Raw genomic sequence first — 19,587 nt, 5'->3', positions numbered from 1 at the left:
CACCCTCCAATAACAATTTCCTTACTGTCCTGACAGCCTTACTTCCCAATTTTCTGAAGCCCTGCTAGATTTTATGAAAAGTCTCAAGTTCTGCCTTGCTTTAACTAATATACTAACTTGCAGAAATAGCATTAAAGGACTTTTCAGCTTATACCAGGTGCCCTGTTCCAAAGCCAATACCATATGTTTAAGTTTTTACAACAGTAGAACCCTATTTGTGGTACTGAGTTTATGTTCTAAGTTTATAGTAAATAATTTAGCTGTTAAAATAATTATTTCTTACAGTCACAGGTTTTGTAGGACAGGAATTAGGACAGGTCTCTCTGAGAATGACTGATCTCTGCTCCATCACATCTAGGGCCCCTGATGGGAAGACACAAAGGCAGAAGTGACACAACCACTGGGGACCAGAATCGTCTGAAGACTTGTTTACTCTTGTGGCTGGTGCCTTGGCTGGGATGATTTGAATAACTGGAATGCCAGTTAGAATGCCTAAACATGCCCTCTCCTTGTGGTGTGCCTTCTTTAGAGCCCAATGAGGGACCTCTTCCATGGCAGGCTGAAACTCCACGTGTAAATATTTCAGCAGACAAGGAAGAAACTGTATCAAATATTATGATGAAGCCTTATAAGTCACATAGCTTGGTTGAAACTATCACAAATACACCCAAATTCAAAAGGGAAACTAGATCAATTCTTTTTTTTTTTTTTAAGATCAATTCTTAATAGAGGTCACATGTGGAACAGGAGGTATTATAAAGGCCATATTTGGAAAAAGTAATCCAATCATTCATCAATAAATTATTCAAATGTGTGGTTTAATAATCAATTAGTTTATTTATATCACACACATTATGCATTTAGCATAATGTAGGTTGCCTCAGGATATGAATGTAATCTATATTCATGTTGCTTTGAATAAGTTTATAGTTAACATATATATCTATAAACTATAATATATAAGCTATAATACATATATATACATATATTATACATATATAGGTTATATATTATACATATATGTATATACATGTATGTATTATAGTTTATAAAAATATACACATGTATGTATATATACATGTATGTGTATACATATATGTATTATATACGTGTGTGTATATTATACATGGATGTATATATACATTTATGTGTATATTATGCATATGTGTATGTATATATTATACATATATGTGTATATATTATAGTTTATAAAAATAAATATATATGTATATGTATACATATATACCTACACGTATATATATATATTTTTTTAAGTAGGCTCCACACTTTGTGTGGAGCCCAATGCAGGGCTTGAACTCATGAAACTGAAAACACAACCTGAGACCAAGAGTCAGATACTTAAATTACCAAGTTACCCAGGTGACCCTAGTTTATATTTTCTTTTGTCAGTCAAGGAAATTTTTAAGCAAAAATGTAATTATACCACATAATAACAAATAATTTCAAAGTAGTAATTCAGACCAGTTAAGAACATGAGCTTTGTGTTTTTAAGTCTGTTATGAAGCTATGAAACTTTAATCAACTTATTCAGACTTTCAAAGCTTCAGGGTTTCTTTCAAATAACTTTATTGACATACGATTTATAGAGTAGACTGCACACATTACAAGTGTAAACTCTGATGAGTTTAACAGATATATACACCTGTGCAACCAGTGAATCATATGCAAGTGAAACTGATGTCACAACAAAGACACAGAACATTCTTATCTCCTCCCAAAATTTCTTTGTGATTCTTTTGAATCCATCCTTTCCCCCCTGACTCTAAACAACCACTGACGTACTCTCAAAACCTATAAATTTGTATTTTCTAGAATTTTTAAGAAATAGAATCTTATAGTATGTATGTTTTTTCATCAGGCTTATTTTAGTCAGCATACTTATTTTTGAGATTCATCAATATTATTGTGTGCATCAGTATTTTTCCCTTTTATTGTTGAGTAGCATTCCATTGCATGGATAAAACACATTTTGTTCATCCGTTAACATCTTGGCAGACATTTGGTTATTTCCGATTTGGAATTATCATGCTCAGTCTCAATGTTTGCATCTGCAAAATGGAATTTTAAGAAAACTATATAAAATAATGTAATCAATCGCTAACACAGGGCCGTGGGTGCAGAGGTGATGAGGAGCTGGGGTTATTTGTTCAGTGAGCAAGTATGTGATATTTTAATCAGGAGATAGGAATTCAAAACAAGAAGGATGCAAATAGGATGAAGTGAATCAGAAGTCTCCAGGGAGAGTGAGAAATTGAAGTAATTATTGAATAATGACAAGGATGTGGATTAGTGGAGAGGAAGAAACATTCCACAAAGACATGACTATTAAAATAATGACTCAAGTAGAAACATGAAAGGACACATAGCAAAGTCTTAACTGTGATTTCCTTTGGGAGAATGGGAAGTACAAGTTGGAGTAGCAATGTGATGAGGAAACCTTGTCTTGTAATTAATTTGCCCAATCCATTCATTCATCCATTCATTCCCTGATACTAATGGAGAATTCTCATGCAAGCATGAAGGCATAAGCTAGGCACTATTTCTAACCTCTGGAGGTTAAATTAAATTGGAGGTTAATCAAATTCAGAGAGGCAGATAAAATATAAACAGATGAAAATAATACATGTTGTAAAAAGCAGCATAGATGACAGGAAAATCAGGCTGTGAGGCTGGCAATGAATTTATTACTCTAAGGTAGTCATGGAAGGCCTCTTAGGGGAAGTGATATTTATGATTACTTCTAAAGGACAGGAAAGTTTCAACATGTGGTCAGTATAGGGAAGGAGACCAGAAGCAGACAAAATAATATATGAATTAGTAAAACCTTTGAATAAGAAAAGGTGTGATATATTTTAGACACTGTGAATTACCTCCTGGCAATTAGAAGAGAGGAATGGCATTAAATGAAGTTGGAGTAAAGGCAGGGATTAGATAATAGTCTTGTGTGGTATGGAAGAGCATTTTGTTTTATCCTAGGTGCCACGGGGAGACACCACAGAATTTCAGACATAGAATGGTATGCACAACTTTGCATAAGAACAATGGATGGCAAGGGAGGGCACTAGTTGAAGTGATAAAACAAAAAACTGGTTCTATTCCACCTAAAAGATGGTGTAGGATACACAGGTGAGTGCATGCTGCTGGAAAAGACTCAGGAAAGGGAGAAAGGTTGGTGACACAGGAGAGAAGAGGGGCAACCAAAGAGTGGGAGGACTTGGGAGGACTTTGGAGGAGTGGGAGGAAGTGGGAGGCCTTGGGAACCAGTGCACTTTTTACTTAAAGAAGCCTCCATTATTTTCATTGTTTTTCAGGAAGCACACACTGGATTTTTCAAGAGAAATAACAATGATCTGCAATCAAAAAGAACATGCCTGACAAATATCTCTGTGTAGCTTTACCATTCGGATCCCTTGTAGAGACTCCAAGACTCGGCCTCAGATGGATTACAAGGGCACAAACATAATGTCTAAACTACCTCATAAGGGGAAAAGCTAAGTAATGAAAGAAATGGGCTTGATTTTGGAAATAATTGTTTTTAAAAAACGTGGGTTAGAAGCTACTGAAAATGAGAATAAAATTTGAGCTAAACTTTCCAGCCATCAAAGTAAAAGACAAATTTAATATGTTAAATCATAAAGTGTCATTAAAAGAGATCTACAAACAAATTAAAGAGACTTCCACTTAGTATGTCAGGTTTTTTAAAAAATATGAATGTTACTGAAGAACATAATGGATGTTTTCTATCATAATTTTACAAAACATCCAGCAATAATCTTTAAAGGGCCATTTCTCAAACTGATTCTCAAAAAACAAACAAGAAAAAAATAAAGACAAAATTTTAAACTGTTTCCCAAGTACATTTGTGTGAAGACCTAACACTCTCATTCAGGTATTTAAGAGAAAGACATAAGGTGGTTTAGAATAAAAAAGCAGCAAACCCTGGGGGCGCCTGTGTGGCTCAGTGGGTTAAGTGTTGACTTCCTGCTCAGGTCAGGTTCTCAGGGTTGGTGGGTTCAAGCCCCACACTGGGCTCTGTACTGACAGCCCAGAGCCTGGAGACTACTTTGGATTCTGTGTATGTCTTTCTGCCCTTACCCCACTCATTCTCGCTTTCTCTCTCTCTGTCTCAATCTCTCTCTCTCTCTCTCTCTCTCTCTCTCTCTCTCTCTCTCTCAAAATAAATAAACATTAAAAAAAATCTTTAAAAAAACAAAAAAAAGAAGAAGAAAATCCCTAAGGAAGGGAGGAATGATTCATATCCTTCCTTCTCTTGTCCCTCCTTCTCTTTCTCTCCAAAGTATCCGTGGTTTCCTGCAGACAAAGGAAGGAGTGGAACATTCTGTATGTGCATTTTATTTGCTGGGAGTGGGGTGGCAGGGCGGGGGTGCGGGGAGGATATGAGGAAACCGATCAGAGATCAGAAGTGACAACGGGACTGGCAGGGCCCAGCCTAATCTGAGCAAAGCAAGCATGTCCCCATCAGCATGATATGTTGTGTCTCTGAATCCAGCTTCCAGCAAGCCCTGGAAACTGAAGACGGAGTTATAATTGTGTTCGCTAGGCAATGAGAGGACTATGGCATTTTCTTGAGCAAGGGGATAATGAGATAAAAATACTTTCCTATGTTAGTTTGGCTTACTCTTCACCTTGAGCTGGAAGGAAGAGGAAGTAGAGGCAGCGGGGCCACTGAGGAGACAAGGGTGGTAACACAGGAATGTCACAAAGGCAGTTAGCTGGTGGTGGCTTCAGGATTAATGAGGAAATAAAGCTCAAGAGGTAGCTTCATGTACAGAACAGAAAACTCCGTTGAATGAGCAAATTTGGTAAGCAAAAATATACTTCTTCAGACAAAGGCATGTGTCCTGGGAGAAGGCCTCATCACTGGTAGGGAAGCTGGTTGAAGGAGAAGCAGATTACATATTTGTATGGGAAGCTTAGGCTGTTTTGTTGGTTTCTTTCCACCTTTGAAGACTTTCTAATGATCTGCTACATAAAAAGGCTGACCTTTGTGATTAAAAAAAAGTTAAATAGTCCTTTTCTCATTCAATTCTGCCTTTGGTGTCACTCCCTTGAATAGCTCAAAGACAATTTAATCAGTTTTGGTTAATTAATTCAGGTTCAAAACACTAGGTGCACTTGCTGCTCCCAATTAGTAAATCAGATAGACCATGAGCTGTAGGTTCTATTCTATGTCCAGCTATATTAGAATGTACAATAATGGGTATTTACAGGCACTCGTTGGAAGCACCTGATTGCCAAGGCAGTTTCCCTTGATATAAAGGACAATTTAAAGTTAAGCTATATCTGGTCCAAATTTAATTAATTTGGGATCCTAGCTTCCCAAAGAAGGAATCAAACACATCGACTACAAAACTGATACCTGAACAGATAAAGACATGGGCTTCCCCCCCCCCCTTTTAAAATGTCGGTGAAATTAAGAAAAGGTAATATTGGTGAACCTAAACACGTCCGCAGCTATTCTGATGATGCTGATGCCGACGATGATGCTGATGCTGATGCTGATAAAGATGATGACAATGACAGCCACTGTGATGATGGCAGTGCTGGTAAAGATGGATTTCAGAGTGACAGAATGCAAGACTTAGGAATCCAGCGATGTTTAACAAATTGTATTGTCAGCAGTGACTCACATTAATGGAGTCATTATCAGAAAATTGCATATAATTCCTGTTATTGCAAGTCCTCAGGATAATATGGCTGTTCTGCTAGGAGATTTAGAAGCTGCATGCCCTGTGTAATTTTGGAAATTGCTCTGATATAGCTCCTGTGGATACGGAGCTCAGAGCAGGCCTGTCACACGTGCTTGGGCTCCTCAGGACAGCACTCTGAGGAAGTCACCTGCCTGGTTGACAGTGCAGACTGACTCTTGTCCTGTGACAATAAACTCTCTCATTTATTTAGTATACCCAACCTCTTGCCTGCGTTTCACTGTGCGGAAGGAGTAATATACTCATTTTACTCTAATTATGCTTTAGAAAATTGTCCCATTTCAAAATTATAATGTCAGAAATTACCTGCCACCAGGTCTTTGGGAGCATGGTCAACCCTCACAGACTTCTTTCAAATGGCAGCACCAGGCTCTCTGGCTCTGTTCAGCAGACACTGGGCAATGGCGGTCTTTTAAAATCCTTTTCCCCCCTCTTTCTGAGATAGTATCTCCTTTTAGATAAATTCTGGTTGCAATATTTTACTATTTTTAATCTTCCAGGAGGGAAGCAGTAATGCCCTTCTTCCTGTCCTTCACACCGATTTGTCTTTGCTTCTCATTATACAGAGTCTGCTTAAGTCATGGAGCCTGCTGCCAGTTCTATTAAACTGCAGAAGGAACTGCCAGGTCACAATTTATGCTGCAATATCATAAAATTAACTTTCATGCAGAAATCCTTCCCCCCCCACCCTCTCTTATTCATTTTTATGCTTAAGAAATCCTGATGATTTCTGTTAGAAGGATTAGTTGTCTTTTCCTTTGGAATCGACAAATTGGGCAGAAGTTTGGCTTCAAGAGCAAAAGAAAATAGAATAAAAGCTTAATTCAAATTTTCTTCTTAATGATTACAAAATTCTTCCTGCATTATTGCACTAGATTTAAAATAGAAATGTGTTCTATGGAATCTGGGGGGTGGTATATAAAAAATGATGTATTTTACCCAATCTTGAATCAAATATCTCCATTCCCAGTGCAAGGCCCCCTGTTCCTGGCCACCTTTCAGGACCTAGCAGAAACTACTCCCTCACTGGGATTGGGGGGGAGGCATGCTCCTAATTTCTGTTATACCCAGTGGGACCCGTGCTGAGCATGTGTTCCTAACAATCTTCCACTCTCTTCTTCCAGCAGCCGGCAGGCTAACAGCTGGAAATACAACTAAGGAAATCCAGGTCTTGAACTCTAAATGAACCCCATGATGTTCCCGTGATTATATACTGGGCCAAAAGCCTTTAACAGGGTCAGAGGAGTGAGCTATGGCAGATCGAGGATTTTACTTCTACCTGAACCTATGATCTTGCCCCTCAACAAATTATACTGACCCACCCCCTCCATTTCCCTTTCTTCTTAATTAAAATATTCTCTTCCTGGATACAGGATGGGAAGGTAAGCTTGTTACTGTCATTAAAGGGCTTTCAGGGAAGAAAGCCCTCTCCTGATATTAGAGATATCAGCAAAAATAAAACAATACTTGCTCTTACAACCAATCATAATATTTCAAACTTAGAGTCACTCCTCAGCTGTGAGCAAGAAAGTTATCATTTAATTTGACAAATTTTTGTATGGATACTTTCTGATATTATAGGACAGCGTGCAGTAGAGAGACCTAATCTAAGATGTCATCTTTATATTAGCATTGACTTCTTTCTACTACAAGAAGAATGTTTTACAAGGAATGATGTCTATTGCAAATCCGGTATTATAGTTCCATATTACATCATTCTATTTATTTTTTGAATGACATATGAAGAATATTTACATCTAAAAATATTGAGTGGAATATTTTTCCAGTATTTCATGAAATACTTAAGTAGCTTAAGTATTTCTTGGCTTAAGGCTTGTCTGGGGAAGCAAAAACTTCCTTTCCAGGAGTCTGAAAGTATAGCTGAATATGATACAATTACTAACCTGCTTAGAAGGAAATTCTGCAATATTATGGGAAAGGTAAGTAAAATATTTATCCCAGAGCAATGAAAAACCATTGGACGCTAATAGTATGACTATTCTCATTAGAATAATATCACATTTAGCCAGTCTCTGCTGAGGTTCTATTTATGTTCATGTACAAAAGTATGTAAGGTAGATGGACTGTGCAGGGAGCAAACTTGAGAAGAGGTCAATGAATGTACAAATCCTGGCCCCTACCAACTACATCCATGATGCCAATTTACAATAAATACAGCAAGCGTGCATTATGTAGAGTTCTCAAAAGAAATTGCTCAAATCAGTCATATGCCTTCTTACCAATTAGAAACAAGTCCCTGAGTTGGGTTTGGATCTAACAGGGTCTCCAAAAACACAGCCTCCACTGGATAGCATGACCGAAGCTATTGAAAAACAGTAGTAGGTAATATCTCATTAATTTAACTAAGTGTTTCTGAACAGGTTCCAAATCTGGTGTGAATTATAAAGACTCTTTTGCAGTTTAAAGCCAGAAAATAAATATGTTTTCTGCCAAACGCACTTAAATAGTTAGTGAATTGCCAGTCATTTAAATTATAGGTGCAGGCTAAATTTATCCATCTCTCTAATACAATGAAGCCAGCATGGCTACCTGAAAGCATGTGGCAGAGCAATGCAAGACTTCCTTACATTTATCACGGTTGTGTTGCTGCCACAGGCTACCATTGTGCCATCTTAGGGCAAGGGAGGAGGCTTGACCCCATGAATGCTGAACTCATTCTCAATCCTAGAAAATAATTGCTCATTACACAAAGAACGAGCCATTATCTGACCTCCATATGTACACGTTGGCAATTCAAGTAGCTTATAAGCTTCAATCTAGAATATATACGTAAACATGGCTGTATGTGTCTGTGTGTATCTTCCAAACATTGTCATGGTCTTAACTAGTTATTTGTACTTCACCCATACATGCCTTTCCTTTTCTGGTACATAGGACTTTTTCCATACTGTTCCCATGGTTTAAAAGGGCTGCCTTTCCCTTTTCTCCAGGCAAAAATCTCACAAATACTTTAAGCTTTACATAAATACTATTGCTTTATGCAATGTTTCAGACACCCCTGGCCCATTAAATTGTTCCTGATTAGTAAGTCCCACAGCCTACTGTATGTACCTCTCCTAGAGAACAGGGTTCATTCTGCTTTGTATCAAAGTTACTTTTTTTTTTTACACATTTACTCCCTTAAATACATAGTCTGTAGAATGCAAGGTCCAGAACTTACTCATCTTTCTATTTTAGGCAGCACCAAGCATAATGACATGCATATCCTAAATCCAAATTATATGCTCATTGGAATTAAACTGTGTTAAGCTCTGGCTATTTTCCCTGTGAAGAAAGAACATTAATGAATCTGTTAAAGACTTTTGCAATCTCAGGACTTGCAACACCAGGAATTACTACTTAAATACAAGGTCTATCTAAATCATAGTCATTGAGGACAAAAGTGTGTTTTTCAGCCTGACTGAACAAAGTGAAATGCGTGACTTATGAACATACAAACACATTGTCATGTATTGGGGGGCGCTTATTTTAAAACTCACTGCAAACATTAACTCAGAGACTAAATAGGCCAATAGAAACCAAGTCTGAATTTGCTCATTATGGCTTTGGTGAATGTCCTGGCATATAGTCTGTGTCTATCACAATCTGTTGGGTGGCCTCAGGCAATTCATGTTTTGTTTTTGGACTTCAATTTCCTTGAATGATTATTTGTTCTGACATTATTACGATGCATTGTTTCACACAATCAAAACAGTAGAAAGAGCCTAAAACAGATGAAGAAATAATGCATTTTGTCTCATTTCACCATGAGGCAGAATGTGTGATCTGGGACAAGACCCTCACCCTTTTTAGGATGCTCTGCAATGTGAGGTTATTAAACTAACTAGGTTACTCTATGGTATTTGCACACCCATTGTTCATCATAGGATGAGCTTTTAGTTTCTGATGGTCAAATGATTCAAGTGAAAAGACTAATTCCCTGCAGAATCAGGCTATTTCATGTTTACTCCTGAGGATGGATATATATATATATATATATATATATATATATATATATATAGTGTATGTACATATATATATATGTATATGTGTGTGTATATATATATAATATTTTAAAGTTTTTAAAAAGTGGACTTCTTTTAGGGCCCTGATCCATTGTGAACAACCTCACCAGCATGTTATATTATTCAGGACAAGTTTTGTGATGGTTTACTGTATGAGTCAATTTGGTAGGGTCAACAAGTACCCAGATTAAGCACTCTTTCCGGGTGTATCTCTGTAAAGGTGTTTTTAGAGGAGGTTACCATTTGAATCAGTGGGCTCTATAAAGCAGGTTACCCTCCCCAGTGTGAATGAGCATCCAGTCCCTTGACCGCCTGGTTAGAACAAATAGGCAAAGAAAGGAGGGATTTTGCTCTTTTTGCTTCCTGCCTGATTGCTTGAGCTAGGACATTGGTCTTCCCTCCTCAGATTGAGATTTATACCATTAGTTCCCCTTGTTCTCAGGCCTTCAGATTTGGATTAGAATCACACCACCGATTTCCTGAGTCTCCAGCTTGCAGAAGGCAGATCATTCACATCACTTCTCAACCTCCATATTTGTGCAAGCCAATTCCTCAATAGGATATACTGTATATGTATTCCCATCCTATTGGTACTCAATCCTACTGGTACCTATGTATCCTATTGGTACTGTTTCTCTGGAGAACCAGAATACAGAGACATTATCAAAGAGCTGAATTCCAAATAGGATTCTGTTGGGAAATTTTCAGATTATTAGAATCACAGACATAGGCCACTGATCCCTCTACCTGCTCTCTCAATACCTCCTTCTCATTCATACACACACAGTCACATGAATGAATGCCTGCTTTTATAATCTACCGTTGCTAGTCACTTGTTCACCAAAAGAATGATCCTTTCTTATCCTTCAGCACTTCCACCCGAAAACATATAAAAGTCCTTCATGGCTTTCTGCATAAAAACTACTGGGTTTTAGAGTAGAAAAATCCTCCTGTCTTTTGCAAAAATCAGAGAGCTGATTTCAAACAGCATAAGAGTGATTTCATTTCATTAATTAATTCATCAATGGGATAAAACCTGTCATTTTTAACTTGTTTCTGAGATTCCAATCAAAGCCTAATTAGCATAAACATTTCAACATGTGTCCTATATTAGCAGCAGGCATCAGGAAATGAAGACTTCCTGCGTGGAGGGGTAAGGAGGCAGAAAAGGTCATCCTTGTAGCCAAATGGATATGTTTTTGTTAAAAATGAGCATCCAAGAAAATGTTACAATTTGATGAAACTAACACCAACCCTTTGTAAATGGGCCAGATGAATCAGTAGATTTGCAAACTTTTCACTCTGCTAGCAAGGAAACCTTTGTAATAGCCAGACCTATTCAAAGATGTGAGGTTCCCTAGGGAAAGTGCTTAGAAACTAGACTGAGAAGCTAGGGCAAGCCTGATAATCCCATTGGTACCCTATAGTGGATACAGATAACCGTCAGAGAAGAGAGAATAAGTTCTCTCTTTGAGTAACCTTCCCAGGGTCAATTGACCAGTAGCAAAACTCAAGGAGATGTCAGAGGGTTTATGTAGTTCAACTATCTTGCTTTATCTACCACTATTCTATACAGTGAAAAGACTCTTGGTGTATGAAACTTTGCAGACTTGCAGGAGGTTAGATAATTAACAGCTTGTCTCATAGCTAATACAGACTTGCAGGAATATTAAATAGTTTGGATACTTGGGACGAGTAGGAGATCGGCGAACAACACTCACCCAAGGAAACGCAGAGAGAAGGACCTATAGGTATACTTCCCAATTTTATCAAGACTCAGTGTAGGCTTTCGAATGTCATATCACAAAATGCCAAATGGTCTGACAGTTAGGAAAGGAACATGAGAGGTACAATTCTCCAACGTCAGCAAGCAGCTCAGCTCTGCCTCTTCAAGGTAAAACTGAAGGAATGATGGACACTTGGCTCCACGCTTTGCCCTGCATTTGTAACAATAGTGTCATGACTCCTTTCCCTTCCTCAACTCCCTGGTCATCCCATTTCTCTTGTGGCTTTAGATAAGTATGAAAGAAAAATTCTTCCCTCGTTCAGCATCTCCCCAGCTTGGGTCATGGCTACCAATTTCACAGTTTTTCCTCAGAGCGATGACAGGTTACCTCAGTTTCATTTCTGAGTTTGATGCCCTCAATTGCTGCCCATTTCATATCTATGTCAATGCAGAATTGTCTATTTTTATTTGAAGTTTTTAGAAACACGGAAGAGAAGCCTCGGCCTTTTCCTTCAAATAACTGCTCCGACAGCTTTATGGATGGCTAGTTAGTTTCTTTCTGACCTCCCTGAGAGGTCCCATCAGCTCTAACCCAGTTTCCTCTAAATTCTATATTCCCGGCTCTGAGACAGCAGCAGACGGTTGTATCTTGTTCCACAATCCATAATTCTCTGCTTCAAAGTTCAGTGCCAAATAAGATCGCACACTGTTGGATAACCTTTTGTACCAGCCCTTCAGCAGTAATTAAATCCTGCTCATTCCAAGATGCCTGAAGAAAACGTAGGCCCTCTGCTTGTTTTCAAGTGCAAAAACGAAGCAAAACAAAACAAAATACAAAACAAAGAACAATGACACAAGGATCTGAGGCTTCCTCTTCATTAACCATTCTCTCAGCAAAATCAGGGAACAGAAAGGAGCCTCCAGGCATGAGGTAAGGAGGTGGCAGAGCTGAGGGGGATATGTCAAAGCCCTCTGGGGCACTTTCGCTAGAATAGAACTATGAGCAGGATCTTAATTTGTTCGCAGCAAGCCTACAAATCCTTTAAAAACCTTAAGTAGGCCTGGCTAGTCAGAACCAGGTAGGTTGTGTGAGGCCCTGATGCTTCAAGGAATTGGTGATGGAGCTTCTCTCTGGATAAGATAAGACTTACTGAGCTATTAGTGTATGCCTAACAGGTTATTATCACACCTACCATACACTAAACACCTATAGGATTTATTTAAATTATGTATGATCTTTATTGCATGCCTGGATCTATTTCTGTTTTACAAATAAAGAAACAGATTGAGAGGAATTAAGAGACTTTTCCAACATTTATGAACAGTGGACCTGGGATTGGAACCTGATTCTTTTTATAGAAAAATCTATGCGATCTCTAATATGCCATGTTATCACACTCTACCTAAGGATTCATCCAGTCAGCATCTGTGTTGAACACCTACCGTCATGAGAAAACACTACTCAGTGATTTTGCCCGACAATGGCTACCACCTACCTCACTGAAGTTTACTAAAGCTCAGTGGACCAGACATCATTATCATCCCCAATTCCCATTATGGCCATCTCTGTAACCAGCACAGAAGGGGGTTCTGGGAAATGAAAGACACAGACCTTGCCCTCAGATCATAGAATCAAATTGGGATGGCAAAGATTCATGGAGAACACAACACCTCAAGACGAAGAGATCAACACAAGAGATGTCAGCTGAGATGTCCTTCTTTTTTAAAGCAGAATAATATTCCTTTCTGTATACACACACACACACACACACACACACACACACACACACACACACACATTTCCTTTATCCATTCATCCATGTACAGGAGTTTAGGTTGTTTCCATGTCTTGGCCATTGTAAATAATGCTGCAATAAACATGGGAGTATGGATATCTGTTTAAGAATCTGATTTCTTTTGAGTGTACACCCAGAAATGGAATTGTTGTCATATAGTAGTTCTACTTTTAAGTTTTTAGGAATGTCCATAATAGTTTGCATAATGGTTATACCAATTTACATTCAGCAATGTACCAACAGTATATAAAGGGTCCATTTTCCCCAGATCCTCACCAACTCTGGCAATCTTTTATCTTTTCGTTAATAGCCATTCTACAGGTTTGATGTGATATCTTGTTGGTTATGAATTGCATTTCCTTGATAATTAGTGATGTCCACCTGTATATCTTCTTTTGAGAAATGTCCATTCAAATCCTTTGCCCATTTCTAAATCAGGATATTTATTTATTTATTGTTACTGAGTTGTTTTTCTTATATATTTTGGATATTAATCCCTTATCATATGTATGGTTTGCAATATTTTCTCCCACTCCATAGGTTGTCTCTGCACTCTATTAACTGTGTCTTTTGTTGTGCAGAGGGTTTTTAGTTTTATTCAATCAAATTTGTATATTTTTGCTTTTGCTACATGTGCTTTTAGGGTCATATCGAAAAAAAATCATTTCCCAGACCAATGTCAAAAAGCTTTTTCTTTATACTGTCTTCTAGTAGTTTTACGGTTTCAGGTCTTATGTTTAAGGCTTTAACCAATTTTCAGTTGATTTTTGTTTATGGTGGGCTATAGGAATCCAATCCATTCTTCTGCATATAGATGGCCAGTTTTCTTGACACCATTCATTGAAGAGACTAGCTTTCCCCATTGTGTGTTCTTGGCAACCTTTCCAAAGATAAGTTGACCATAAACCCATGGATTTATTTCTGGGCTCTCTATTCTGCTCCATTGGTCTAATATATTTTTTGTTAACTTTTTAAATCTTTTTAATGTTTATTTATTTTTGAGACAGAGAGAAAGGGAAAGAGAGCAAGAGAGAGCACACAGAAGCACATGCAGCAGAAGGGCAGAGAGAGACAGAGACCCAGAATCTGATGCAGGCTCCAGGCTCTGAGCTGTCAGCACAGAGTCTGATGCAGTGTTTGAACCCACAAACCATGAGATCATGACCTGAGCCAAACTGAGCCACCCAGGCACCCCTGGTCTGTGTAATATATTTTAAAATCAGAAGTGTGATACCTCTATTGTTCTCTCACAAGATGGCTTTGGCTATTCAAGCTTTTTGTGGTTTTATTTTTATTTTTTTAATTTAAATTTTACTTAATATACAGTACAATATTGATTTCAGGAGGAGAATTCAATGATTCATCACTTACATACAACACCCAGTGCTCATCAGAACAAGTGCCCTCCTTAATATCCATCACCGATCTAGCCCATTCCCCACCCATCTCCCTCTATCATCCCTCAATTATTCTCTATCTTTAAGAGTCTCTTGTGGTCTGTTTCCCTCTCTCCTCTTTCCCCCTTCTTTCCATATGTTCATCTGTTTTGTTTCTTAAATTCCACACATAAGTGAAGTCATATGGTATTTAACTTTCAATGATTGACTTACTTCATTCAGCATATTATATTCTAGCTCCATCCACATCATTGCAATTGGCAAGATTTCATTCTTTTTGATGGCTGAGTAATTTTCCATTATGTATATATACCACTTCTTCTTTATTCATTCATCAGTCCATGGAGATTTACACTCTCTCCATAGTTTGGATATTGTTGACAATGCTGTTATAAATGTTGGAGTGCATATACCTCTTCAAATTGGCATTTTGGTAGTTCTAACAGTTTTTGGTGACATTTTTTAGGGTTTCATTTTATCTACAAACAGATACAATTTTACTTCATCCTTTATTATTTGGATAACTTTTACTTCTTTTTCTTGCCTAATTCCTCTGGATAAAACTTCTAGTACTGTATTGAATACAAGGGACAAGAGTAGGCATCCTTGTCTTTTTTCCTGATATTAGAGGGAAATCATTCAGCTTTTCATTGTTGACTATGCTGTTAGCTGTGGGATTCTCATACATGGACTTTATTATCTTGAGGTAATTTCTTCTATACCTAGTTTGTTGGGACTTTATTATGAGTGGATGTTGAATTTTCTCAGATGTATTTTATGTATCTATTGAGATAATCACATGATTTTTATCCTTCATAATGTTATTATGATATATATCAAATGTCTTGATTTGTGTATGTTAAACCATCCTTACATTCTAGGAGTAAATCCAACTTGATCATCCAACTATGATCCTTTTACTGTGCTGTTAAGTTCAGTTTACAACAAAATTTTAAAAATAACAAAATTAGTTCATATGCAAGTATTTGTTGAAGATTTTTGCATCTATATTCATCAGGGATATTGGCCTATATTTTTCTTTTCTTGATAATGTGTCAGGATAATGTTGGCCTCATATAATAAGTTCAGGAGTACACCCCCTCTTCGATGTTTTGGAAGAGTTTGAAAATGATTGGCATTAATTCTTCCTTAAATGTTTGGTCAAATTCAGCAGGGAAGTCATCTGGACCCAGGCCTTTTTATTTGTTGGGAGATTTTTTATTACTGATTCAATCTCATTACTCACTACTTTTCTATTCTGATTTTCTATTTCTTCATGATTCAGTGTTGGTAAGCTGTATGTTTCTAGGAATTTATCCATTTCTTCTACATTATCCAATTTGTTGATGTACACTTGTTCATGGTAGTCTTGTATGATCCTTTGATTTCAGTCATATCAGTTATAATGTGTCCTCTTTTGATTATAATTTTGAGTCTTCTCTCCTTTTTCTTGGTTAGTCAAGCTAAAACATGGTCAATTTTATCTTTTTGGGAAAAAAAAACCCTCTTAGTTTCATTGATCTTTTTTATTATATTTCTGAGTCTATTTCATTTATTTCTGCTTTAATATTTATTACTTCTTTTATTCTGCTAACTTTGCACTTAGTTTATCTTTTTCTAGTCCTTGAGTTGTAAAGTTGGGTTATTTACTCAAGCTCTTTTTCTTACTATAGGCATTTGTCACTATTACCCTCCCTCTTAGAACTGTTTTTGCTGCTTCCCATAAGTCTTACTATGCTGTGTTCCATTTTCATTTATTTCAGGGTATTTTTCAGTTCACTTTTGATTTATTCTTTGACTCATGGGTTATTCAGGAGTGTATTCCTTAATTGACACATATTTGTTAATTTGCCAATTTTCCTACTGTTATTGATGTCTAGTTTCATTCCATTGTGGTCATAAAACATATCTGATATTATTTGAATCTTCCTAAATTTGTTAAGACTTGCTTTGTATCTCTTCTTTTAATACAACTAAGTTTTACAAAGGCAGAGAACTTGTTAAACATGAATTAATAATTTCTCCAACATGTAGCTAAATGTTATTTGGAAGGCTGCAGTTTATTAAAAATGTTTGTGTGATTGGGAATATGTAACCCTGTAGGTAGAGATGAGTAAAAAATAAATGTAGACAATAGCAATGAATTACTTCATGAGGGCACATAGTCAAAGTTTAAGAACTGGCAAATGAAGATATGCCCCTGGTGATGTGAGAGGGGTTAGCCTCCCTAAACAAAGTGAGTATATCACTACCCACAAAGCCTGACCACCAGGGAAGCTGCAAAGCCCAGGGTCTGTGGGGCTTCTACACTAAATTATAAATTTCAGAAGGGAACAAAAAGAAGCCAGTCTGACTCAGGAGAGAGCTTCCTGCAACAACAGGCAAGGGATTTTACTACATATCAGAAGAAATAACACTCTTAGACAATAGCTCTGAGCCCCCAGTGTAAACTTGGGAGGTCAAATAGATGACCTTGATCTAGGTACATCTTAGAATAACCCAGTAATTGAAAAATGAGCAAGGGTGTGTGCAAATGCTTATAATAGTATGCTTATAATAGTATGCTGAATGCTTATAAGTAGTAGAGGCTGAGTAGGAGAAATGGAAATGTACTAAATTCTTATATAATAAAGGATACCCAGTATAATATAAACCCCAAAGTTCATATTAACTTGGATGAAAACATACAGTTCTTTTGCAGATATTCTTAATCTCACAATGATTACTATTCTTGTTTCTATATATTAAATTTGGATTTCCTTTGTATTTTTTTGTGAAAGACTAATTCAGAACATTTTCTCAATTTTTTGTTTATATATGTTTATACACAACTTGTGACTATTAGATACAACTCTAATTTAGATCATTAACAAAACCTCTTCCTTTCATACTTGCCTCTTAAAACAATTCAAAGGTTGCTTTTAGAGTCAGAGCCAGTTTATCCAAAAGGCACATAGGTAAAATGCTTAGGTTTCCCACAACTTTTAGGGGCCCATGGAAATGGTTTAGTTTCCTTTGAAATAAGAATTTTTAAAAAGGAACTTTTAGGTCAAAGAACAGTCTTAATGTATAGTATTAATATGTTCACTATTATATCAAGGCAGTCTTTAATGGCAGAAAATGCCCATGAAGACAAAAGCATCTAGGACCCAAGAAAGTCATAACATGGTCCTGTTGAAATGGAATATTTCTGAAATCAAAACTATATCTGTGCCACTCCTCTGTTCTGAGGCCTTAGAGTTTTATTTGCTGGTAGTGTAAGAGAAGACAAATATAAAATGTCCTAGAATCTGGCCCCTGTCAGACTTTTTAAGCATCATCTTGCTCTATCATGACTCCATCCCAACTTGGGTATTGGCTATACTTCTTTACTCCCTCTTGTATTCCCCTAAGGCATCATCTCCTCTTCTTTCCCTTGGATCTTTCCTTCAATAAATGGCACATACCTCTTTCTGGATGCCATTCATCCAGGTAATATGGAGAGAGTGGGCATTTACCAATTTTCCAATCAAGGGAAAAATTTCTCTCTATATATTTACCAAACTCCCACCTCTATGCAAATTACACAGAAAAAGCCATCTCCTCTGAAAAGCCTCTTCAGACCCTTCCACTGCATGATCTTTACATCTGTGGTACTTTTTGCTGCCCTCTTCATGAATTCTTAAATTGTACAGTGCCTAATAATTCCTATTACACAATTTAACACTAAGCAGTTGTCATTGTTTCCCTGGTACAAGAGTCAGAAGTACATCCCCCCCCCACACACACACCCAGATTGGAGTTATCAGAGGACAGGGGACATATTCTTTCTCATCTGTCTCCTTATTTAACCCACCACACTGTCTTAATACCATTGCTCATTGTAGAGGTTCAATATGTCTCTTATAGTTGAATGCACCATACACAACATTTGCAGCATTTTCATTGTCATTACCCACCTACAGCTGCTTTCCTGAATGAAGAGGCAACTACTTTGTGGCAATGATACTGTCCTCTCATCTCTGACAGTTCCAGCACTTCTGTCCACATTTTAATAGACCACTGGACTGAGAGCCAAGAGCCCATGTTTCTACTCCAGGTTCAGTCTGGAAGTAGCTAAAGTAACCTCATATATTATTTTATTCCTTTTGGTTTGTTTCCTTGCCTGTAGACACAAAGAATGGCCAGTAATTGATCACAGGGAACTTCTCGCACTGGCATTCTCCACTTTATGACCCAGTGACACTAGTCCTAAGTTGATCAAATACAAATGAGAAAAAAACTGCTAAGGGCCTCCAGAAGATATAAGAAGGGAATACATGCCATATACCTGCTGAGGCTCTTTGCACAGGCAAGCTGGTAGCTATGTCAGCCTTCAGGTATAGTCCACAAACCATGGTAAGGTCTCATTTGCTAAAGCTCATGCCACCTCTCAGCATGCCTATCCCTGAAGTTATTTTTACTTTCTAGCATAAGGAACATGGTTCAGGATCAATTTAAGAAGACACTGAGATTTCTCCAAACAAAATCAATAGTTTTCCATTTTCTTACCAAAGAAAGACACACAGTCTTACTAAAACTCATGCATAGTACATGGAAATAACTACCAGGCCAGTAAAAGGGACTGTGAAAGGGCCTCTTTTATGCTTGCTTTAAATCTGTATTTTTATTTGGATTTTATAGATTTTCCTTGCTCTCTTCTTTTTGCTTCAGTAACAACAAAAGAGAGAGACAGCTGGAGACCCCAGGGAATAAGATATTTTAGAAGAATTTTCTCTAGTAAGTCCCCTGGGGAAGAAATTTGTATGGTTAATCTTTTAGAGCAACTTGTGGTTTCCTAAGCTTGCCTTGGTTTCACTCACATGTTCAAAATATTCACTGCCAGTCCAACTTCACCAACCTGAGATAACTTGC

General features: G+C 37.3%; 1 long non-coding RNA gene across 3 annotated transcripts in view; it reads right to left on the bottom strand.

Annotated features, from left to right (window-relative positions):
- LOC123384590 overlaps positions 1-19,587 on the bottom strand; it is a 233,052-nt gene that overhangs the window by 121,635 nt on the left and 91,830 nt on the right. The window lies entirely within an intron of this gene.

Source organism: Felis catus, chromosome A3 (assembly GCF_018350175.1).
Source record: "Felis catus isolate Fca126 chromosome A3, F.catus_Fca126_mat1.0, whole genome shotgun sequence".
Taxonomy (NCBI): Eukaryota; Metazoa; Chordata; class Mammalia; order Carnivora; family Felidae; genus Felis; species Felis catus.
This window is presented reverse-complemented; position numbering and strand designations above follow the sequence as displayed.